We start from the raw sequence: 26442 nt of genomic DNA, 5'->3' as shown, positions 1-26442 counted from the left end.
CAGTGGCTTCTATGATCTGTTTACAGGACACACACATAATGATACTAGAGTTAACTATTCATTAAATAGGCTTGAGAATGATTTGGACATGTTTTCACAGGTTTTAACTGAAGTTATAGCTAGTTCAGGTAGCTCTGCATAGTCAAACGTGAAGGACCAGTGTGTACCCCAAACACTGCAGTATCTGAGCATGTTCTGGTCACTAAACAGAATGTCAGCAGAGTTGTGATTTCCACTTTATTGCATGTAAGCTGGGAAACTGAGATTCACATAGCCTAACTCATGTCAATCCTTTTTTGAAAAAGACAGTGAAACCTGAAAACACTAATCTACAACATGGGAGACCAGTACAGATATAGAGGGAACCACTCAGCTCTTCTGTGACTTTTTGAAAAGATCCATACAGTCATGAAGGGTCTGAAATGCATCATCTGCTGCATGAGGGATAGAGGGCTTGGCAAAGTGATTCTGGCTGCTAACTACATGGCCATTCACAACACCTTCCTCCCTCCCTGAGACAGTAGATACAACAGCAGTGGTGCTAATGTAACTTTGTCCACAAAACAACCTATTTTGAGCAGCAGTTTTACAGGATTTTCCTCTTTGGGGTTCTTCCTCCAGACTGTTGATTCTCTGCTGCAGTCCATCTTTGTCTATCACCTTAAGAGCTTTCTCTTTGTTTTTCTTTACATATGATTTCTCCATATCATTCTCTTTGGAATGTACACGTGGTTATTATGCATTATTAACTTTTATATTTTTGCACTATTAACCTTTGTTATGCTGCTGTAGAAATTTGCCTTGTTTTCAAGCTGTGATGCCAGGTCCTCATATCATCTTTTAAATAAAAATCTTGACATCTGACTCCTGAAACATCACCACCCGCTTTCAAACATCACATAAGCAGGACTTTCTCTGGTCTGCTGTTGATAAAAAGTTAAAAGGCTTTAATGGCTGATTACAGCTCTCAATGATGATTATCAATATATTTTTTTATCTAAAAAGTCTTTTTGTCTTTCTGAATGGTTTAGTGGAGTAGTAGATGTCATAGAACTTCACTCAGACCATTTCTTGCTTTCTTGCTACAGGCTTTAAGCACTAGAAAGTCGAGAATCAGTGCATACTTGCAAGGACTCAGCATATCAGCGACACAGTGTACAACTTTTTTAGGAAGAGTCCACCTTATTTCTTTAAGTAAGTCTATATGAACAGAACCCTTTCTCTGTCTGTCTGTACTTCTATCAGATAACTCTAAGATGATTTTGATGCATGTATTTGAAAGCAGAGAAATTATAGAAGTATCTGTATATTGTTGTATCATACATATTGTACCTACAAGGAGGATATGGGAATGAAGGACTTCCATAAGTCTGAATACAAGTTGCACATTATTTCTAGTCTGTCTCCTTTGGAGAGCCCAAGTTTGCATAGTAAGGAATTCATGTAGACGCAATATGGAAGGCATACTTTTAATCTTAAAGTAATTTTCATGATCTTGGAATTTGTCCAAGCTCCCAACAGAGCTTTTAACGTGTCCAGGGATAACCAAAGTCATGTGAATTTAGCATATTTTTCTCTGACTTAGGTTATGTCTCTCTCACTGCTGCCAGGGATTAGTTACTTAAATCAAGAATATACTACTATCTAACACAATTACTAGACCTTTTAATGAAACCAATTTGATGTAAAAGCAATAGAAGAATCAGATTCAAAGAGCCATCTCTGTACATATATCTGGTATGTATCATGTGCGTACTCCTCTGTTACAATTTTTAATCTTCTGCTTCCTCCGCTTCATCCTCACTCCAATCCCTTTTGTATAAATTTTCAATTTGTTTCACTCTGCATTCCCTTAGGAATCTTTCTCTGTGTCATCTTATTTATTCCTTTCTTATTAGTCTAATTATGTTCAACTTCAAGGTGTATATCCAGTCTTTTAATGGTTCATCAAATTTTGAAGACAAGATTGTTTACTCTTTTTACAATTCTCTTATTTTACTGCTTATTTTGAGAACATTTACTATGCCACATAAAATATTAATGTATTAGTATTTTACTTAATAATCACATCTGTCAAGGCTATTTCCTTATGTAAGAGGCTAGGCAAACTGCAAATAGGTAATGACTCAAGATGGTTAAACCAGGCGATGTTCTTTGGGACACTGTAGTTGGTTAAAAAAAAAACTTTTAAAAAATCCTCCATACCCTGGAGGTAGAATTTGTCAAGATGCTCACGTAATTGAAATTTTCTATGGCTGTTAAGAACCAAGAGAATAGTAGTTCTTCCCTCCAAATGAAATCACACTGCCAGATTTGTATGACATTTCATGATCCAAGCTTAATTTGTTATACATTGTTCCCAGAAGGTGAGATGAGATTACATGGAGCCATACATTAGATATATTTTACACTTACCCACTCAAAGTTCCTTTCTAGTTATTCAAACAGAATAGAGCGATCTCGATTAGTTAATCTCTCTACATCAGCGTTTTTTCCACAGAGCACTTCACAGAAATGTTTTAAAATTTCACCACAATTAAAAAAGCAATTAAAAAGGATTATCAAAATCAAAGTTGATCTTTAATTACTGCCTATATCTAGATCTTTATTCCATGATATACCAGATAAAATACTCTTAAAAATGCTTTGTTAATAGCTTTTTATTATTGAGAACATAAGACATTCCAGTCTTTTGAGGCACATCCTTTTTTAGATCAACTTCATTTTAAGGTTGTAATCTAAAACTTTATTTCCATCAATCTTGGCTTGCTATAGCTGAGTAAGCCATTCTTTTATCTTCTGCCCACTGTAAGAATTGGCCATTTTGCAGTGACTTGGGTAGTGTGGTCAAAGTACAGCTATACTGTCTATATCCATCTTAGTGAGCAAATCTCTTCTGGCATCTGTTCAGTCAGGTCTGCCTATGATACTGCCTGCAATCAATTTTTGGTCATTTGGAATTCTAGAAATATTCAGCGCCATCATTTCTCTTTTTCCTCAGACCAGTCCTGGCATAACAGTGTGCTAAAAGTCTTTGCAGTTTTGCAGTTCTTGCTGGAAAATAGCTGTTGTTGAGCAGAAGCAATAGCAGAATAGCAGAAGCTTCTCCAAGGATGATTTCAGCCTGACTGGCTGTATTATTTGGATGAACAGTAGAGAAGAAAAAATGCTGGTACTCAGGACTGTTCTGTGTTAAAATATATATATACACATTTAAGATTGTATCAACAGCAAACAAAATCTTCAGCTTTTCACTGCCTCTCTTCCATTAGGAGTAATAGTGCAAGATTCATAAGGGATGTGCCTTTTAATCCATGTTGCCTAATCCACTGTTTTTATCCATATGGCATTAAAATAGTATTAGAGGACCCTGGTAAAAGCAACCAGTACCTATATTATAGGTTTTGTCTTTGGGTTTGACAGTGGGATTGCATCATTGTAGAAAAATTCATACATATGTCCAGTTTATAGTTAAAGCACAAATGTCTGCCTGCCTATGAGCAGTGTCAGTACTTGGAGGTATTTGGGGATAGGCTGTCCTAAGCAAACCTTCAAAAAGCCTTAAAAGAGATTCATGTCAACTATAGGAAAAAAAGACCCTGTTCTTTCTTTCTAAAACTCCTCAGTGGTCTGACCTTGCAAGTTCCCACAGAATTGAATGTTTTCATTGAAGTAGACTCTTCAGGTAGACAAGTGTACTGTATCCCTTATTTCACTGTTCATATTTTGATCATGAGCAGTGACAGGAAAGACCTGGATCTACAATTAAAGACAACGTAGATTTTGCATTTTTAAAATATTCTTGCTGATCTTGCAGGAGTTATTTAGGCACGTGAAAAATAATGAAGACATTTGCTTATTAGGTTTTCCTTCCTTGATCCTTTTTTAGAGCAGAACAGTAAATTGACAACAAAGAAGGATTTTCCACCAAATTAGTCAGACCTCTCCAGTTCAGTAGAATTCAGATTAAAATAATCTAGATCTTACCATTTTAACACATTTCTTATGACTGGTGTCATTACAGGACTAGTGATATCTAGGAATGGGACAGAAAAGAGAAGAAGAAAACTAGTTCTATCATTTTTGCTTCAGTAGAGGCTAGAGGTCCCAAGTAATATACAGGATAAGATCACAAGCATAAAGAAGAGAAAATTATTTTGTCCTGGACAATGCTAAACCCAGCTATAAGGTCACCAAGTCTCTCACCCTCCCCAAGAATGGATCCCCTCTACATAATTCTTGATTGATATTGATCCAGGCCTTTTAAAAAACTTTTTAAAACTCCCACTGATAAGGATCACCACTGTCATTCTGTAGTACTTAGTTACCCTTACATGTAGGAAGTTGCTCCTCCCCAGTATTTAGTCTAAGTCATCTTTGCAAAATTTTAAGCCCATTACCTCTGATCACATGTCTGTAGACATGAAGATCAAGCTATTCCCTTCTTTATTGCTTCTTTTTCTATTTTGAAAATGCATATCATACTCTTTTCAGAACTTGGTGTTCAAGGTAAACTGTAAAAAGAGTAGTTCTTTCAAATTGTTTTCAAAAGTTAGATTTCTCTTCTTGCTCCTTTTTAAACATAACTGATAGTTCTGTTCTTGTTGATCTTCTAAAAGGTAACTCCTCCACTCTGGAACTTGCTCCAACCAATTCCAGAAGTAGCCTAACAATGTGAACTTTACTGGGTCCAGGCAATTTTAAAAGATCCATGCACTGTCTAACCTGTTTTTCCTCACTTATCCTCAGTTGTTTTACACTCTTTGTTAGTGGTATTAATTACATTAGCTGCTTCATTATCATTCATCGTTTTAGTTTAGACATGAATAGTACTCTGGTGTTCTCAGCATCAACTGTCTATTGTTTTCATTCTCTACTGAATAGCAAATAAACTTTCTTTGATCTGGTCCTTGTTGTTAGTGATCTTATAGATGACTGCCTTCTACTTATTCTTTATATCCCTGCTAGCAGCACCTCAGTCTGTTACTTATCTAATTTTATCCTTATATAGTCTATTCTTTCATTCCTGTGTATTAGAGTAGGTTTGTTCTTTAATGCTATTTCTTTGAGGAGCTACCAACCTTTCTCCTAACCCTTCATTTTCCATTAGACTTTGTCTCCCACTTCTTTTATATTACTGGGCGTATTTATTTGCACACCCACACCCACCCTTCTTTCCTTCTGAAGTATTGTGAACTCTGCTAACTTGCTGTTAAGTGCTCCGTTCTCTATGAGTTCCTTCATCACCAGTAGCATCTGGCAAAGACAATGCCCCCAAAGCTGCTCTCTCAAAATTCATTGTTCAAAAATTGTCATCAGCTCATCCCATAAGATACCTGGCCAATGTTCTTGTTATTCTATTTCTTACTCTAGAAAGTTTAATCCAAGTATGAAAAAAATACATAAAAGACAGGAGGATAAACAGATACAGAGATGTGAAGCAACTTTTTTCAGGAGGCTAAGTGACAAAACAAGATCAGATTCCTTGTTGATGAGCGACTAATCTAGGACCTCACCTTCAAATCTTCTGCACTGAAAACTTTTCATGGTCATTAACTGTATTATAATTTAAACAATTTATCACTTAAACCCAGACAATATGCTCTTTCTTTTCTCACTGAATGGTCATACTTATTTAAAAAAACCAAATATGGAAAAATCTTTGAGGCACAATTTTTTGATCAACAGACTTTATGCTATATTGAGGAAGCTTTCATGTTGTACAACTTTCAGTTATACTGTATTATGTAAGAATTGAAGACATGCTAGTAAATTCTATCTAACTTGGGACCTTTGAATCCAAACTACATTATAATGTTAATATCTCAATTGATTCCAGAAACCTAGGTACATTATAATGTTAATATCTCAATTGATTCCGGAAACCTAGGTACGGCAGAATTCAGCTGCACTTTAGAGCCTCTGTATTTAGAGTTGGGATTAATGTACCATAACTTCAGCACCAAAAAGACACCTGGACTCAATTCAGTTCCCACATGTTGATGCACATTGCTATGCGAGAGGCCTCGAGTTATACCACCAGGCCCACTGTTCTTGCTCTAGAAAGGTATTAGTCCACCATAGGACCCATATTGTATCTGCCATCCCCACACTGATATCTTAAACATTCTAGAGCATCTCAAGTGACACTAGATAATTTTATATACAGAACTGGATCAAAATTTCTTATGTCTAAGCTTGTAGATAGGTTTTTGCTATAGCAACAATACAAACACATTCTTTCTCTTGTAATATATTCATTAATACATACACCTTGAAATATTTGCATTTACAAATCACAGTGGCTAAATATTTTGAGTCTTTTTTCCTCTCTGTGAAGCTTGACTGAAAACGGGTTAATGGTTTCAAGGTCTGTTGGAGGGGACAGACAGATACATGCATACCCCATTGAAGTTCATTTCCTGAGCAAATAAAACTGAAAGGTCAATACAAATATTTTATCCTGACTTCTAATGTCACAGTGTTTGTTCACAAGGTCCTATGAAGGTAGAGTTTATAAGGATCACATTTTTTAATCAAATTTCTAGGAACACATGGGTGTGCCTGGATAGATGTGGCTCCAGTCTCACAGGAACCTGCACATCTCTCTTGCTGGATTCAAAACAGTGCCTCTCAGTTTGATAGTTATGATGGGCCCAACAGCTACCCTGAGTTCCCTGGTAAATCTGTGCCAGGTGCATTAAGGACAGTTTTAAAAGGTACACTTTGTAATGTATTCTTTTATCAAAGTCATGAAGTAATTAACCAATAAAATGTTAGAGAAACTTCAGTTGCTCCTGGTGAGAGTGTATGAGTAACAGCAAGTGATTCAAACCACTAGAATATTAAATAGAGGAATTTTATTCTGGCCTTAGAGGTAAAACTTTATGTAATCTGCACGTGATGGGATAGTAGGGAGCAATTGAAAGCTTTCAAATGTGGAAAAAGTAGCTGGGGCTCCTGGTTTGAGAGGAGTTATGTTTGACATTTAGAATGAGTTAAATTTTTGCTTATGTATTAAAAAATACAATACACCTTCCACAAAAATCACAGCACTTATTCCTTAGATGCAAAAGAAACTTTTGGACTTTGTGAATTTTAAAACAAGCCCTCTAAAAATATTTCATCTTTCATTAAGACTATTTTTATGTCAAATTATCTCAGTCATAAAATAACATGCTCTTGAAATACCATACGCTGTTCAAATTCTTTAGAATCTCGAACATGGACAGCAGTAGAGGTTTGTTTTTATTATTTTAGGACAGGATATTATTTTTCTATGTTTTCTTCCACTCTAAAATTTTGCTCTTTAGCAGATATTGAGAAAATTGTCTATTCCAAACAACTCTGTGTAGAATTTCTGCACTGGCTTGGAGTCCTCACAGCGCTTGGTGGAACTGATGTTTCAAGAAAGGATGCAATCATTTTATCACAGTTCGTGTTCTGTCTGACAGGACGGATGGCCTCCACATGATCTGAGTGAACGCTGGCTTCACGCCTATTAGTAATAAAAACAAGACAGTCACTTTCAGAGAAGCATGTCTACAGACTTTAGAGTGTGTCTAGTGTGTAATAAAGATACATGACTGAGTTAATGGAGCCTGATTCTTGAGCTAATGGCTCCATAATTGTGCTTTTTCATAAAACAACAAATTTTGATTTCTAATTTTGCAATACTTTCTTTTCTGAATGTGTGCCTTCAAGATGCTTTATCCTAATAATATTTAAGATATTTAAAAAACATATTTTCACTTTAGCATGCTGGTTTACATATAACAACACTATAACCATAGCATATATATAATGTAGAGGTGTGCATATACCTAAATACATATACCTTTACACAGTAATACATGAACATATCAAATATTTTAAGAGCATATACATATTATACACAACAGTTTATTTCCTTCTTTATAGTAAAAGAAGGATTTTGTGAAAAACTGAAAAAAATATGAAAAACTGAGAACATGTACATAGGTATAGATATCACTGGTGTGAAATTCCTTTACTCAATTAACAATTATTATTGTCTGCTAACCTCAGATTGTCAGTAAATTCTGATTTCTTAAAAAGGACCCCAGATTACATACCTCTACTTTGGAAGATAGTGAAGCTGAGGCTTAGCTCATCAAATTTCAGAAATCTAAAACCTGTGCATCTGGTCTAACCTAGCAATGGAAGGCTTTACTCACATGTCTCAGTGTCACATGCCATCTGAAGTGCACTTGGTTGCCAATATCTACCTGGCCTGCAGTTGTCTCTCCAAAGGGACATCTCTTGCAGGTCCTGTATCCCATCTGCCACCCTCATTTGAATATCTCAGATGTATGGGGGTCCTTCAGATGGCACTACACACTTACTTCAGGCAACCTGAATGCAGACTGTGTTTCCAAAATGCTCTAGCAAGGTTGCATCAAGGATGTAAAGTCATGAGTTGTTTTATCTGATTTGTATCTTAATCTACATGCCACATGTCCTAAATTTTAGATGCCTATACATAGGAGCATAACTGTGAGATGAGTGTCTGTGGTCAACAAAGAGTTAGGTAAATGCCAGGGAAAAGAACAGAAATGAGGTCACCATATAATGATAAGAATAATTATATAATGAAAGTTTTCTAAAGTTCTTTGGAGTGGAAAAGACAATAAAGCAATTATTCTCAAACCCCTTCCCACCCATTTTGAGACACTAGAGAAAGCCCTAAATCATTACATTATTCTACATCCTAATATATAGAAGATCAAAAGCTCAACTTCTGCCCTGCAGCCCTTGCAGTTTGTGTGACCCTGAACCCAACTTGTTTGGACTAGTGCAAATTGATATATCCAAATCAATAAATCCCTTGTCGGCCTCTTTAACTCCATCTGAACTTATTCAGATCCCAGCCAGGCTGATCCCCTACCAAGACAGTGCTAGCGTAAGGCAAGTAACAAATCTCAGGGCCAGGTGAGGCTTTTCTGTTGTGACAGCTGAGTGAAGACTTTGTCAAAGAGCTTTAATAAAGTCACTCTCCTCTCCAGAAAAAGTGCCAGGCCATCAGTGTTTTCAAACTCTCTCTCACATGTGAATTTCAAGACCTGAAATCCTAATGTTGTCAGAATCTTTCCTTTTTAATATCTGGATTCTTTCCTAATTATTTTCAGATTAATTTCCAGCTAATACATAAGGATAAAATTTGGCGTGTGACCTGTAACCCTAAGCATGTTGTAATTCTGTTACCAATCTCCTGATTTCATGGGGGGGCTTAACAAGCACCATATGTGTAGCACTGTGCTCCTCTGCATTACTACAGCCTAACAATCCAGGGAATCTCTCTGCTGCTATCCTGCTTGGCCACACCATCAGCAGGTGAACAATGGCAATATCAAGGTCTGCTGAAATGTTTTTTTCCACATCTATGTCCTTGAGGCTGCAAAGGACCCTAAGGCACGACACACTCATGCATAAATCAGTCCAGAGCATGCTTAAACTGAACATTGAGGAACATAGTGGAAGGAGCAGGAGAGGGCAGAGAGAGCATCAGCTCCGTGACTCAGTGTCCTGCTGACTACCACCTTTCAACCAAGGCTCTGGACTGACAATATTTTTGTGTTAGTACTCAACTTCTTTCAACTGCCACCACTTTTTCTAATCTTACTTGCTTCATGCTCCCACCTCTGGGACATTGTATGGCCATGTAGTAAAGCTGACCACATTTAGAACTGATCGGGTTAGGAGTGGAAAACTGAAATGTTGGGGTTTTATTTAAGATGGTGGCATCTCTAGGTCCACTTTGCAGTGTGGCTGTGCTAACAGTTAGGCCAGCATGGGGTTTGGCCTGTTTGTTTCTGGTTGGTGCCTCTTCTCAGGTGATGCACAAGGTAAATGCCATTTTCCCCTAACTCTTGTGATCACTGTGGTCACGCTGTTCAACTCAGACACAACTATTTTATGGTGTAAGAGCAACAAAATTGTCCTGAAGTGGGTTAAAATGGCTCACACTGGAGGGGACCAGGGACAGTCCTTGAGGTAAGCTTTCCCAGATAAGCTCTGCTCTCTCCTGGACCTGTTGCCTCTTTCAGGAAGGTCTCCATTTTCCATGCTTGTTTGGAGAAGGACTTGTTCCCTCTCTCCTTCTTCCTGGTTTGCCAGATGTTGTCCTTCTCCTAATCACCTCTCCCTGACACCAATCTATAAAACCTTGCCAGTCCAACTACACCATTAATGCTTTCTTAAACCCATATATGCAATAGCTCTCAGAAACCACCATGGATCTAGAGTATTGTCTGAAAATGAGCTTCAAATCTAAAGGTTAGCAAACCTGTTGGGGAGAAAAACCATTATATTTGATAGCCCTCTGCAAATGTGAGCAATTACAGATAGAAAAATCCTCCTTAGCACCACTGAAACTTGCTGTGATCAGCTGCGTTCATGCTTTCAACATACAGACTGTAGGACTGAAAAGTCTTCACTAATGATTTCTATATTGGACCAAATTATATCCTTGACAATAATGTAATACCAAGAACCCTCGCTCACTTCCAGTTGTCACCATAGGGGCCACAGGCTTGCACAGATCAGCCAACACACTCCTCTAGACCTGCACTTATGATTCAATAATAAAAGCCCAAACGCAGAACGTTTTTTCTCCCTCTCTTCCCTCCCAAATGCTACTGATCGTCCTATTACCATGGCAACCAACTCCTGCTGGCATGATCAAGAAAAAACCTGATTTGGGATTTTAATTAATTGCTTGGAAATGGAAATGTAACAGTGACTGGCAGTTCAACTAAGCACGTTTGCAAAGTGAATAAAAATAGAGTTTCTGAAATACTTGAAATTGTTTCACTGGATATAACCCACATCTTTTACGAGACACCTTAATTTATTCCGCTTCATAAAATAAATCTGCCAAATGTGCTAAGCCATTTTGTCAACACAAATCATTTTGGCAAATACTTTAATCCTTCTTCTTAACAAAATGTATTGTATTAAAGAAAAAAAAATCTAACCCATCAGTATAAACCCATAGGTTTCATCTGAACATATGCCTTTTTCACCAGTAGGTCATGTTTATAAAAGGCTTTCATCTTCTCTTCACAAAAGAGGATGTGCTTCTTTCGATGCACGTGATCGCTCATTAACATTTATGGCAGCTACACCCCCATATTCAGCAGATAATGGAATAGAAATGGCTTTCAGTTGATTTTTATGACCTCCAGTCTCCCTGGTTTCAAAGAAAATAAAGTGGCCATTGTTGGCATATACCGCCGCCCTCTTCTGGGTGCTGCCAGGACTGCTGAGGTGGGTGTCATGGGTCCAGTGTTGCTCAGCCAAGTAACAGCTCCATTTCTCTCCTGATCTTTAGGAACAAGAGGATCAGGAAGATGTCCTTGTCTCTGTGCAGTTCTGACTGGCCATAGTTTTGAGCATCATGCTATTTTTTTAGGTCTTGTAGTTTCACACTATTCATCATATATATATATATGAATGGATACATGTACCATATGTTGTTTGAGAAATTAGGAGAGTTTGTGAGGGATTCAGAAGCCCTGCATCATACCTGAAACTGGAAGTCAATTTTATCAGCTGCATCAAGTTCTTCAGGTAGTCCTTCACGTTGAAATGTTGGTCTGGTGGGAAAGCTGCATAGCATAAACATTGATGTACTCTACACATTAGCATGGATACTTCCCAGTGACAACATGATAATGCAGCGCCACACGGAGACAAAAATTCCATGACATTGCTCAAGGACCTCTTTGTTCACAAGCAGGGGATTAGGCCACCTGGGTGGAATCAGAAGCCTTCCCCACCAACAGCTGCTTTACCTTTCTCCTTTGAGATTTTGGCTTTCCACCACCTTTTATTCTTTACGGGCCAATGAACCCTCTGACAATCAAAGGTAAGTGTGAGCTATTCTGTGTTAAGTCACTTTTCACATATTTACCAATTTTCCTTCAAGCAGATTTTGTCAGGCTTCCAGATTTAAACCACCCTGCAGCTCCTGTTGCCAGCTCAACAGTTCACACCATGGGATCATATCACTGACCCAGAAGATACTAAACTTCTCTATTCATTGGCTTAATTATATTTGAGGTCACTGTTCTTGCCAGTTTTCACACATTTGCAATATTGCTCTTTAGTGAACATTACTCGCTCAGCCCCCGATCCATACTCCAATTCATGGTAAACAAGCTCAGTGAGCAGAGAGCTGTACTTGATGATCAGAATTGAGGTTAATGAGCTATCTTTAAATATTACACATCTCAGGGTTGGAAGAGGCCCTGGAGAGGTCATCTCACTTTCACTCTTGAGCACATTTATTCACCATACCCCACTGTTTTTCCCATGACATCTTTTTATTATTTAAAAATAATTTCCATTACTGGGACATATTTTAGAGCTAAATATCATTAAGCCAGTAGAAATTGTGATGCAAAATGGAAACACAAGAAATCTGGTGGTTATCTGTCTCTTCAATTCTCTATCATCTATTGGTATTTCTAAGGCAACTATCTCTGTGTTATCTAAGCACTGTAATATAATACAATCACTTGCAAGTTATATCTAAGTGCAATGGGTTTTACTTATTAATAACGTAGCACTTATCTTCAAAGTGCTTCACAAACTAATTAATTCTCACAACACCTTCTCCCTGTCAGGCAGGTGAGACAACTATTATTCCCATTATACATATTGTTATGATTATTGTTTGAGGAAACGAGGTTAAGTTACTTATCCTATTTCCCAAAAGAGACAGAGTATTAGAAAGAGCACCTGAGCTCAGATATTAGGGAGCAGGGGTTACTGACCTGATTTGAGACCACCTCGTCATGCTTTGTGCCTGGGCAACATAACTGGTAACATCATAATTACATGCTTCATTAAACACTAGCATGGGAAAACATGATGAGATTCTTTGACTGAGATTGACTATTCTTTTTTGTTTTAAAAGGACTCCAACCAACCAGGTTACTCCATGCTGTTGCATGAGTCATCCACATTCATTGGGCTTGCAAAATGACTCACTGATTTGGCTGCTTCCCTTTCATGTGCTTCATTATGTTGGCATTATTCCCCAGCCAAGCAATTGCTGCACTCAAGTTTCTGCATCTTCGAGGCAAGGAAGACAGATGGGAAGGGTATTTAACTACCAAGGAAAAGAAAGAAATGAAAATAATAGAGCCTACTTGTTGAACCATTCTGATTCCTTGAAAGTGCAAAAGCATTTCTGCCTCATCAGACCATTTACAACTCTATCTCCCAAGTTTATCTGAAGGTATTGACATCTGATGCCATGTAAATATGTGTGTAAGAACTAATTCCACTCCTCCCAGCTTCAATGGCTACCTTGGATTTAGGATCATGCCCAAGGATATTATATAACCATTGGCAATAACTAATGACATTCATCATGTGAGGTAGGTAGAGGAGGTAAACAAAGATAAAGGTGTAACAGTTGCCCAAGTGAAGGAGGTCTTATATTAATTAGCTCCATACTACAAAGTAGCCCTATCAAGCTGTAGGATGGCCTATAAGCTATTTAAGCTCCCACTTGTTGTGTAATGATGATACAGTGGGCAGAAATTCACCAGCTGTCTCCTTGTAGGAGAGTATCTTCTCTGGGGTACCTGCCAACAAAAACATTATGCAGCAGGATTAAAACACATTTTAATTATTTGCTGAAGGTCAGCTTGACAGTGTAGCCATTAAGTGTATATATGCACATATATACAGACATACATAACTTTATTCCTACAGAATTAAAAACACGAGAAATTGAATATTGGCACACCTGTATTCTATAAGGATGGGGAGTGAATTTCAAAAGGTTGGTTTGAGTTTCAGGAAAACGCTCCAAGCCTTTGAGGTAAAATTCATCTGCCCTGACTTGGATGTCTTAAAACTAAACAGCTAAGTCTGAGCTCATCACCCCAAGCTCTGTTTGTGGAGAGAAATGGACACCTCCAACATCTTATCCCACCATAGGTGTCTGACATACATAGGATGATTTGCTCCCTGGAGGTGCCCACTTCTGTCTGAAGTGAGCCTAGCTCAGATTTAGACACTTAACCTTCTGATGCATGACATTTAGGTGAAATGAATCCATCCCTTCTATCCTCTACTCAGGTTTTGCCCAGGCCGTTTCACAGTTAAAACAGGGTCAGCAGGGTATTTGGGGGTTTTTTTTGCTACTTTTCTTTCTAAGTAGGAGGAAGGAAAAAATACCTTCTTCCTCACAAGATTCAGGCAGAGTTAGTGACATTCCATAATTTAATAAAAAGAGGGACTTGCTGGCAGGACACTTTCCATTTGATATTTCTTTACCGAGCCACAACATACAGACCTCTATTTTAGCAGGTGAGTAATGTCTTTGACTTCAGGAAGATCACAAGGCCAGTGAAAGTTGAGTACATACATAAATGTTTTCAGGATCAGGCACATATAAATTAATTAGAATTACGTATTTGAATACCTTTGTGGATCTTGGCCTTTGTTCATAACCTTCCTCAGCTGCGGCTTGAGTCTGTAGCCTTCACAGAACATGATACCAGACTTGTATTTTCCATTTGGAACGGTGATGCTGAAGATGGAGGGGAGAGAGAAGCAAGGCACGTTTACAGTTCTGGCTGGACAAGGTGATTATGATTTTATTGGCAAGATTCTGATGGTTTCTGAGATATTGTTATTTATGTAAAATTGCTGGAGACTACTCATTTCAGAAAAAAACAGTGGTAAGTATTTGCCAGGGGAGGTCTGAGCTCTGAAAGGGGATGAGAGTACTCTTTAATTTCTACACATTTATTTGCATAAGTACACAGAAATTTGGAGACACACACACACTTTCCACCTATTTCTACTCAAGCTGTTAAGTTCCTTCTGAATGCATTTTAACTGTAATAAATTTTAACTATATAAAATCAGCTTTGTATAGATTTTTCATGTAAAGATTTTCTGTTCTATGTTGGCACAGCACTTAGAAAAAAAAAATAAGAGCATAGCCACGGAAAAAAAAAAAGCAAAAAAAATAATAGTCTGTGTCCAGATCAATGGAAAGAAGAGAATCTATAATCATTCACCCACCTTCATCTCCTGACAAACCCTTTTCCTCACATTTCAGAAGAATTAGATCTTGCAAAGGGTCTGCAGTACCACTCTCTTATATCTCACTTTTTAGATGAGTACTTCAAGGTCAATGGAAAGCAATGACATAAAAGCAACCAATTCTTGTTAATGCAGCCTGGAATAGTGGGTGGGCCGTCTCTCAGGTGAGAAAAGGCAAGCTGCAAAGCAAATACCTGAGGTGACTTCTGCTTGTTTGAGTCTATTACCCTTAGGGCTGTGTTCTTTTGGCTAGGGATATCTGTTGATCTTACCTCTTAACAGTAATTATGCCAGACAGCTTTTTGGCTTTAAGTACTGCTCCATAGGTAACATAAATCATACAAATTATTACCACAATACTAAACTATAATTACCCACAGACCCTGACATGCCAAAAGGTGTATTAATTTGATAATATAATAAATACTTTACTGCATAAAACTATAATTATTATTTCAAAATTGACACTTATACCAGGCTGATTTTTTTTTTCCAGCAGGCAACTCAATTGTACATTGACCAATAACAGAAATGTTATTTACATTCAAAAAGAGGTATTAAAGTGCAATTTAGTAGCATGTGGAAGGCCTTTCTTAAAGGAAAATGTTACTAGAGTTATTTTGCTTTTTGGAGATCGTAATTCCAAGCAATAAATTACCCAGTAGTTCAAGAGGAAAGACATATCTGACAAATAGCCCAGGAAATGGGAACAAAATCAACAAAATATCTGAAATACCACCAATGGGGAAATTGTTTCACTGATCAACGTAAAAAGCCACCCATATTTATGTTGCTTCAAATGCTATTGGGGAAAATAAGTGACTGACAGTATAGGAGAAAATTCTACTTTTATGCATGGAAGGACTAGCAAAGCCTATCTGTGGGAAGGACTGAGGTCCCAATTCTGCAACTGCATGGATGTGGACAACCCCTGGCACAGCTCCCAAGTTTGTTTTATTCAGTGACTGCCTAATGCTAAATACATAATCAAGCCTAGGAACAGAGGTCATAATCCAGATCTGCTCCTTTTCAGCTAGGCAGCCTAACTACTGTAAGATCAAGTCAGGATCCTGTTTCCCATTTTCTATTATATTTGTCTTCTTCCACATTGTCAGTATAAACTTGTGGGAAGTGAGTCTTACATGCACAAATCTTAAATTCAGGGAAGAAACGAGCTCACTTCTCCCTCCTGAGTCACCATTTTAACTGCCGGTTACTGTGCAGAAATCTGTCATATACACCTATATCATGGTACATTGCATTGATACTTACAATACTGAGTGTTTTTGTGACAGTCTCTGTCTTGGTTAGTTATTGCTATTAGTATTTTTTAAAGCATAGCTAATAATGGAAATCTTCATAAGTATTTGTTTCCAACTGTTCTTTAACAAGCTAAATGCTGGTGATTTTTCATGTTATTCCCTCAATTTTTCTCCCTCATTTGTACTTTGGCTTGCAAAGGGAGAGGGAAAAAAGCATCAAAGGAAAAGGGAATATCAAATTTATTTCAAGTTTTCAATCCTGGGTGGTATTGCTATCATTTAACTTCATGTATTTTACACTCAGATTTTTGAGTATGAACCAGTTGCCATAGACATACTCTGTATTCAAAGGACAGCTATAGGCATCTTTGGAAGAGGTAGCAGCTAAATCAGAGGAACTTCCTTCCGTAGGTGCTTCACTAGGAAAAAGGGAGACTACAGTGATTAACTCAGCATCAGAGTTTCTGGGTTTTCTCATTACCAAAATCAAAATAAAGGGAGGGGGAGAATTGCTCAGAAGGAAAAAATGAAGAATGGGGGAGAAATTAAGGGGAAAAATATTATAATATTAACATTAAAAATCTGTAAACTTCTGGATGTCTCTGATTTTTTTTTTTAAAAAGTAAATTCATTTGTTGAAAGAGCTGAAAATGTGCCCATTAAAGAGACTGTAATTTGGTTTAAAATACTAGAAAAAAGAATTAACAATAAACAATTTATAGAGGGAAGGACAATTTGGTATCTAAAACATTTGCCAGTGAAGCAGAAAACCTCATTTCAATACCCTTGTCTAATACAGACTTCTATTGAGAAGGGATTTATTCTCTACCTACCAAGAAGTTATGTATATTGTCAAATCTGAGGGATGTTGGGAAGATACATCTTTTGAAGATTCCTTATTAGGAGACCTGGGACCATAAAAATAGTGAGAAAAGTCCTGATTCTTTTATTTGTAAATATTTATTCAACTCCTGTGTTAACTTAACAAAGTGAGTTCCTGGGTTCCCCCTAATGACCAGTGAGAATGGCTGTTGTGCAGCTTTTTCATTAGCTTTAATAGTTGCTCTTCCAATGATCAAATTGAAAATAGGCAAACAGGTCAATGAAACTGATTGGCAAGCACTCTTTGACCTGCTGTATGTGTTATATAAGGCTGTAGTGGCATGGTTCTCCTTAATCACCTGTTAGGAATGCATTAATAACTTTGGCAGAGCTTCTGGTGACTTTCAACCTAGTGGGACAAAGAGTCAACCATGTCTCCTATATGGGGAGAGCCGGAAGAGGAGCATCATTATCACAAAAGCATCATTATCTTCAGTGAAACATGGGCTGAAAAATCACTAAATTGATTCTCAGACCTGGGCAGAATTATTGGCCAAAACTGAAAAAAGTGACAAAGAAAAAAAAAATCCAAAGTAAATAAGAATTTGGTACAGAAGATGTGAAACAGCCTGTTAGAATACATAGCTTAACTTGGGGAAAAAATGAAGACCTTAACCTGGAGGTATGGACACTACCTCAGTTAGCTTCCTAGAGAACACTATATACTGTGCAACAGGAGTGAATTATAATAGCTTCCCAAATTGTAGGGTAGATGTATGTGTCTTTTTAACTGATATTTTATTCCTACTGCTCATAGATATTCTTGTTCTCAGCAAATTTCTTTTTTGAATGTACATCCTGACACAAAGTCTTACACTATTTACCTGTCTGTCTTAGATTTTTCCTATGTAAATGATTACAGCGACCATTTTGATGTATCATGTTGTTTGATGGAAATAACAGCTGACATACAGAGTTGGAATTTCCTTTTCTACTTACAGTACTTTGGGGGAAGGAGGGAAGAAAATAAAAAGGTAGTTGTGCTTACTTAAATCTTTCCTTTTAATAGTGTGGTAGACAGTCAGCAATGATGATGTGATTCATTACTTGCCTATAACGTTAATTATACATTATTAGCTGTTTCGCAGTATGATAGGTGGCAATTGGTAATATGATTCATAAAATGCTATTGTTAGGCAAATCTGCAAATCTATTTGATTTAGGTTAAAAGAAAGGGTGATAGGTCATAAGAATTAAAAAAGGAAAGAAAAAAAAAAGAGAGAGAGAATAAAGAAAAGACACCGACATAATTTGCGGTTCTATTTTTATATGAACAACAAGGTTTACAGTGAAGAGCTGTTGGATACAGTTTCGGTGAGCAAGGATTTTGCAGAGAGATTAGATCAGTTACAAATTGCTAAATCTGATGACTTAGATAAAAATTTAACCAGAGGCTTTGAAAGAGGTAGAACATGTTTCTGTGGAGAAGTGATTGCCCCGTACTTCCGAGATAGAGCTAATCACGGAAGGCCGCACTGACTGTACCCGCTGTAAAAAACTGAACAGGGAAGAAATCATTCATTTGAGAATGGAGATAAGTTCCTCATGTAACAGACTGAAAACTTCACTTCCCTCTGGAAACGCACCCTGTAATTTGGGAAGCCCCCAGAAGCCAGTCCCGCAACTGTACTACAATGTGCTCCGTTCCAGTGTAGCTCTAACAGATTTGTTTTACCAGCTGAATAAATTGAATAAAACAACTTTTTCCTCCTCCACAGTCTTTGTAAGATTCCAAAACCCTTTCCCATTTCCAGAAGAAAAAAAAACCAACCAAAAAACAAACAAACAAACAAACAAAAAAAAAAAAACAAACAAAAAAAAAAAACCACCAGCAGCCTTAACCAACCACTTAGAAAACGCAAAGATTTTTTACAAAGATAGCAAATACTCTCAAGGTTAAACATTCATTCCAGACTGGGCCGTATCTGCACTATATCTGAGCTAGGAAGGGGAATTGAACCTCAATCCTCCTTGCTTCTGCAAGCAGCAATTCATTCAGAATGGACCTCATCCTTTCACTCGTGTAGGTCAAAAGTGAGTTATAGACCTGAACTTCTGTCTCCCAATAAGGGTGCTGCCCATACAGGCCCATCTCACAAACAGATTTTGATTTTTAGTAGTAAGTACTACCTGACTAGAAACAGTTTGATAAAAAATATAAAGCAACCAAAAATATAAAAATCAAAGTAGTAAACCCATTCAAACAAATACTTTTTCTTTATTAATTTGAATATCCCTGTAAGTCCTAGGGGAAGGAGTTAAGGTTGAAGTCATATCACCCTGTTCTTGAAGGGATTTATGTCTTCTCCCAGATAATACTCCAAAGGAATAACAGAAATGCCATCTACCACACAGTTCTCTCACCCATTTCCTCATGTACTCAGGTCATCTGTGGTGACAAGCCCTACGCCAACCCCTCCAGAGAAAGACAGGTGTTGTGTTTTCAGAACTTCAATTGCATTAAAATACATGGCCTAGAAATACTTCATGGAAACCCTTAAGGTCATTTGCTGCTATGTCTTATTTCTTAAGGCAATGGTTCAGTGGGACAAAGATAGGCCTGGGAGCTAGGAATTCCTGTGTAATGTCTCCAGGACTGTCTTGACTGTCTATTGACTACATATCACAGTGATTGGGTGATTTATTTATAAAACATAGATTAGATTAACTGAGACAAGATTGAATTAGATAGAACAAGTCACTTAAACTCTCACTGTCTATTTCCTCATCTGTAAAACAGCAATATCTATATTTAGCTATTACACATGGTGACTGTGAGGATTACTTAATCTCCCTAAAGAATTATATGATTATCATTAATCTGGAGCACAAGAAACAAGTCCCGATAAGGCAACAAGCTTGTTAATCAGCTGAGGTGGAGTAAAGGTACCAAAGCAATTCTTCTGCTGATCTGATAGTTAAGCATTCTTGATAAAGGTTTTGAGATGGCTTCATTTTACATTAGGCACCTAAAAGTGCAATGTTTAATATAAGATAGTTGTCTAAATTCTCCCTGTAGTCCAAAGGTGTGTAGACAGACATCATGCATTAAATGAGTCAATCACCTCATAATTCTAGGATGAATCACCTTATGGATTCTCTGCATTATCTGTAGAGGGAGCCTAGACAGTTAGCCAAGATGTATTTTAAATAGCTAACGTTATGTGACACCAAACTGAAGTTATGTGAGACCAAACTGATTTAGTAACTCACCTGAAAGACTACACACAGATGTCATGTTTGGCCCACACTGGAGCAGAGCAAAATAACAACCAATGCCAGTCTGCTCCCAAAGGCTTGTCACCATCTATCCACACCCTAAAAATTTACCATCCCTTTGGAATAGTCAACAAGACCACACAATAGTTTTGGAAATATTATTTGAAATTTTCGTTAATTAAGATACAAAAAAGTATCAGAATACTGCCAAGTACAACAGCATGGTTAATTATTTTGTACAAAGAGCCCTTGTATTTGGGGGCAAGGGGGACAGAGGGGAAACGTTCGGGGTAAATTTGTGTTTCCCAGCTGATCCATTCTTTTGAGAAGGGGCAAGATGCCACTGGAAGAAGTCTTCTGTTCTGTAGTCTTTAACACAACGGGTCATTAGGACTCATCCCTCTGGAATTTCTTTGCCACTCCACGATGGAGTGAAGGTCCTCCTGTATGATTTTCCACCCCAGCTTTTCTCTTCTAAAGATTTAATTCCCCTCCAGCCTCAGAGAAGAACTCTGTTTTGTTCCAGCATTAATCTAAGGGCAGAAGAGCTTGCCTTCATGAGCAGGAAGGAGCATCATAGAATCATTTAGGTTGGAAAAGGCCTTTGACATCAAGTCCAACTGTTAACCCTGCACTGCCAAGCCCACCACTAAACCATGTCCCTAAGCACCACATCTATGCAATTTTTAAACACTCCCAGGGATGGTGATTCCACCTCTTCCCTGAGCAGCCTGTTCCAGGGCTTGGCCATTTTTTCCATGAAGGAATTTCCCCTCACACCCAATCTAAACCTCCCCCAGCACAACAGCACAATGTGAGGCCCTTTCCCCGTGTCCTGTCACTTGTTCCCTGGGAGCAGAGACCGACCCCCCCTGCCTACAGCCCCTGCCAGGCAGCTGTAGGGAGCCACCAGGTGCCCCTGAGCCCCCCCTCTCCAGGCTGACCCCCCCAGCTCCCCCCGCCGCCCCCCCCAGCCCCTGCCCCAGCCCCTGCCCGGCTCTGGACACGCTCCAGCCCCTCTGCGTCCCCCCTGCCCTGAGGGGCCCGACCCTGAGCCCAGGCCCCGCGGGGCGGCCGCAGCGGTGCCCAGCACAGGGGGACGGGCACTGCCCCGGCCCTGCCGGCCACAGCGCTTCTGACAGCGGCCAGGGCGCTGCTGGCCCCCTTGGCCACCTGGGCACGCTGGGGGCTCCTGCCCAGCGGCTGTGCCCAGCCCCCCCGGCCCTTTCCCCCGGGCAGTTCCCAGCCCCCTGCCCCCAGCCCGCAGCTGCCGGGGGCTGCTGTGCCCCACGGGCAGGGCCCGGCACTGAGCCCCGCTGCCCCTCACACCGCTGGCCTCGGCCTCTCCTACTTTGGCTTGGGCTCTAAAAGAGAGCTCACATGGCAACTGAAGGACACAGGAAAAAAGGTGGAGGATGTGCGGCTGGAGTGTGGCCGGACATGGAGTGGGGCTGGGACGAGCCGTGTTGCGCAGGCTGAGGCAGAGCTGGGCGCGGGTGAGAGTCACACACACTGTAACTATGTCAGTGCACGGAACTGCAGCAGGATTGTGCTGCTGCTGCATCATGTGGTTCCAGGTCTGCTTAAAAGCAAGAAGATAGTTCTCCTCCAGCACACATCAACAAACCCTGATGGCGCAGCAGCTGTCCTGATGGCAGGTTTCTGTGTAAGTTGAGGGTGAGAAGTGAGAAACACCATCTTAGCACTGCGAGGGAGGGGACTGGAAGAAAACAGTGACTATAAGCAGCTGGGAACAGGCTAAGACTTAACCACCCCTCAGCAAGGCTTAGCTGCAGAAAGGCCTTTAGGTTAGATCTAAAGCTTTTCTGAGTCAGGAGGAAAACTGCTATTGATGTAAATCAAAATATGTGGGTGAAGATTATTGGAAAGTTCCTGATGAAGGACAAAAAAAAAAGCAAAAAGCCTACAAATATGTGAGAAGCCATTTTAAAAACACTGTTTCTTCTTAAGAACAATGACAAAAAGAGCAATAAGATTGAGGAGACTTTTAGAAGTTGTAAAAGCCAAAACATGGCTGGCCTTTAATGTGTTATAATCTTAGCATAGGGGAGAAAAAAAATCTTTCTAATTCTAAACAATTTCTTTGTTTTCCTTAAAAAAAGGAAAACTATTTCAGATAAAATAGAAACCACTCTCAAAAGCCATCTGGAACTTGAAATGAATCCAGACTACCTGCAAGTAAGATCTGCAAAGAAGGGTCTGCCCTCACTTGTGTCTTGTACCGAACTAAGCATGCTGTCAGCACTTAATAAATAATGCTAGTAGTAATACTTCTTTTCACACACCTCTTCACTTCTCAGTGCTGGCTGGGACTGGAAAGAACAGAGCATTTCCAAATGGAAACAGAGAGCACTAAAAATTACATTTTTAAAACAAAACAAAACAAACCGAGGCTACGCTCAAGTTCTCAGTCCAACTTTGAAAACTCATTAGGGGTAGATAGTTCAGATAAGGTATGAATCCAGATGTCTCTGTGTTCAACTTTGGCTGAGTCCAAAATTTTGCTAAAAAAAAAAATGGCTAGCCTCCTAAATCTGATTTTAAACATGTAAGAAAATGCCTTGATGGGTAAGAGCATGAACACATGCAGCTTTTCTTGACCTTAATGAGATGTTCAAGGTACTTAACACTTTTGAAAATCAGGCCACAATTCAGCAATGCATTTCAACATGTGTTTAACATTAAACACATATTTAATCAGATTAAAGCATATACTTAAGCACATTCCTGAACCAGGATCAATTTAAACATGTGCTTATGATCTTTGCTAAATAAGGTTCTCACTTAAGTTTCTAAATAAGAGTTTGGGAGCCTAAATTTAGGTTTTGGGTTTATAAATTTCAGTTTGTTTTGGATGAAATAAAAATTTAAGTGAAAGGAAAACACTTAATACCCGTATTTATTTTGTTAATCACATCCATCAGTGCTTGACAACAAGCAAGTTACTAAAATTTGAGTCTCTTAAGGAGATGTAAAAATATACATTGTTGAAAACAGTAGATATGCCATCCAGTTTTAACTCCTTAGAAGTATTTTATGTCAGATATTTTGACTCAAGAATATCCAAAATTAGAGAAAAAAATGAAATGTCACTAAATTTTCTTTGATTTTATCCATGGTATTTATAATGCTAATATTGGCACAAGGAACAAAAGGATTTTTTTCTCTCTCTCTCACTTTAATTTTTCTTCTTCTATTTTTTCTTTTCCTTTATCTTTTTCTTTACTTAATTTTTCTTGTTCTTGTAACAGAACAAGCTACATTCTGTCCCTTTCTGTTAACACCCCTGCATACATCTGAGTTTCCATCAACCGCCCATCAATCTACCAGTTGTGCAATTACATGTGTTAAGACAAAAGCAGTGTTGAATGCCACCATTTTGATTAGGGTAATAGTGACTCACTGGGACAGCAGCAATTCAGAGCATGTCTGTGCACACATTTGCATGGATGTAAGTCAGCCAAAGCAGCATACAGACACATAAATAAGATTGAACAAGAAGAGTGAATTTGCAGTTTGTTAGCGGTTAGACACACACCGTCCTCCCTCCATCCTCTGTCATTCCTGCAAGTCCAAGCCATGGGGTAGTCCATGCCCAAATATTTTCCCTCTTTCTCCAGTTCACATTGGACTTCTACCAAGTCTTGACTGCTTCACAGCATTTAATATGTGCATGTTTTCACCCTGCACGTTAAAGAGAGCAATAATTGGAGGTAGATTATCCCTTGATGAAAATTAAGGTTTTTTGGAGAGGAGGTCCTGAGCAGTAAGTGCACTAGCAGGTACTGCTTAATCACTTGCAAGCTGTAAATTCATTTTCTAGCTTATGCCACGATAACTTGTGTGCACATTCATAGCCTTGGTTAAACTAGAGCAAATCCCTATGTGGACACACTAATTTCAGTTTTAGAGTGGCTTATCTCAGTTTATCACAAACTTGTTCTGAATCAGCTTATGCCGAACTGAAATAAGCTTAATTTAAAATTGAAATAAAAGGATTAGGATAAATGAAATTGGTGTAAAATCACACCTTTATTTAACCCAATACAACTCTGTATACAGATAAAACCCTAGGCCATGTGTGTTTATTTAAAAATTAGTATTAGAGAAAATAGAAAAAGACAATGAATGGGGTAAATATTTCCAACCCCCGCTGAGAGGATATTAGTAACAACAAAGAGTTAAAAATAATGCAATTTAAAAAGAACTATTTTAAAATTGCCTAATCTCCATGGTTCAGAGCCTCTCCCATTCAGCTACATTAGACAGCAAGACCCCGCAGGCACTTAATAATACTTTTATATAGTAGCACTTTACATCTTTTCTGTGCTGTAAAAGCATTAGCTAATTAATCTTCACAACAACCATCTGAGGTTGAGAAGTAAGGACTAATATCCTTTTCTTAAAGATAGAGACGATAAAATACCAGGCATGTCAAGGGCCCCCATTCCTGAGTATTATGTACTTTACTTTGCAAGTGAGAAGGCTTCTGACACCAAATATGATGGGATAAAGTTGGACACGAAGAGATGGAGCCTCCCTCCTGCCCATATGTCAGGCTGCTGTTGGAAGTTTGGCTTCAGGAGATATATTTTGCAGACTTCAAGTCAGGAAGGTCCTTGAGCATACACTTAACATGAAATGCAAATAGCATGGGGAAGCCAATGGTCTCCTATGAAAAAATATGTATGTAGCTCAGTGCTTTGGTGGCTCAAGTCCAGAGGGATAGATTTCTAAAGAGGCTTAAATGCTGAAGGCCCACTAGTGAGACGATAAGCCAAATTTCCAGACTCCTGGGCTTTGATTTCCAGAGCCAGACTGGAAACTCAGAAGCCCCTTGTAGAATTTGGGTAATGTAGATTCACACTGTGGGAAGAGACATTCACAGAGGCCACCAGTCCCCCAGGAAACACAGGCCTTCTGAGGCAATGGAGGTGTTCTTAACCATCTTGAGGGATCCTGCCCTGAACCATCCCCTGGTGCAAAGTAGTCACTCAGCCTGCCCCACACAGTCTCCAAAATATGCAGTCTCATAAAATGGTGAGTTTTCTTAAGCTAGTGGGTGGCATCACTTTATTTCTCTATCAAAATGATTCCTTGGGCTCCATGGAAGGGCTTATTTCCCTGCACATTTGTGTTTCATTCAAGGGAATGGGGCCTTCTCACCACCAGATTGCACCTGTCTCAAACTTCAACCAACGATGCTTCACAGCCACGCCTTTATGAGGTTCCTTTAGCTCAGCTTTTAAACCAGGCAAACTGAATGTCTGAGCTGTTATGGTGGGTACACCTCTTTGTCCTTTGGTCACCCAAATGCTAGGTGTTTAGTCAAAACTAATTTCTTGTTCTTTGAGACACATGGCACCCCAAAGACAGTTAAGCCCAACTGAAATCACCATGTAGACAGCCAGCAAAGTGCCTCTCTCTCACTTTCTTGCCTGTAGAGGCACTTTTGATGGCTAGCTTGGACTAAATGTCCAAGTTTAAGGTAGCTAAAATGAGATCAGACAAATGTGGGTATAAGTGAGTCATATATTATTTTGTGTTATAGGAGGCTGAGAAAATTAGTCTTGATAAACTGACATGGTGGTTTCTGATGTTGCTTTTGGTGAGGATAAATGGTTATGTGGTTAAGTGGTTCCCAATGTCAGTTGAAGTAGGACTGACATGAAGTCTGGCTCTTCTTGGAACCGAGCACATATCTGAATTATATATATCACACAACTTCAGTTTAATCCTAGTATATTATTCCAATTACACCGTGAACTTCTGTTGAGTATTTATTTTTAAACACACTTCAGATACCAAATCCCCCTTTTTAGTATTAGTTGAATACAACAGGAGCATCTTGTCTAGCAAAGTGAAGGTGGCTGAGAGGCAGAGCTCTGATCACGTTCTAGCATGCCAAGTTGAGATTTTGGCTGGCACTAACAAGCATTGCAACATTTATTAATTCATTACTTGGGAA

The sequence above is a fragment of the Falco punctatus genome (genome assembly GCF_963210335.1).
Source record: "Falco punctatus genome assembly, chromosome: 6".
In the NCBI taxonomy this organism is placed as follows: Eukaryota; Metazoa; Chordata; class Aves; order Falconiformes; family Falconidae; genus Falco; species Falco punctatus.
This window is presented reverse-complemented; position numbering follows the sequence as displayed.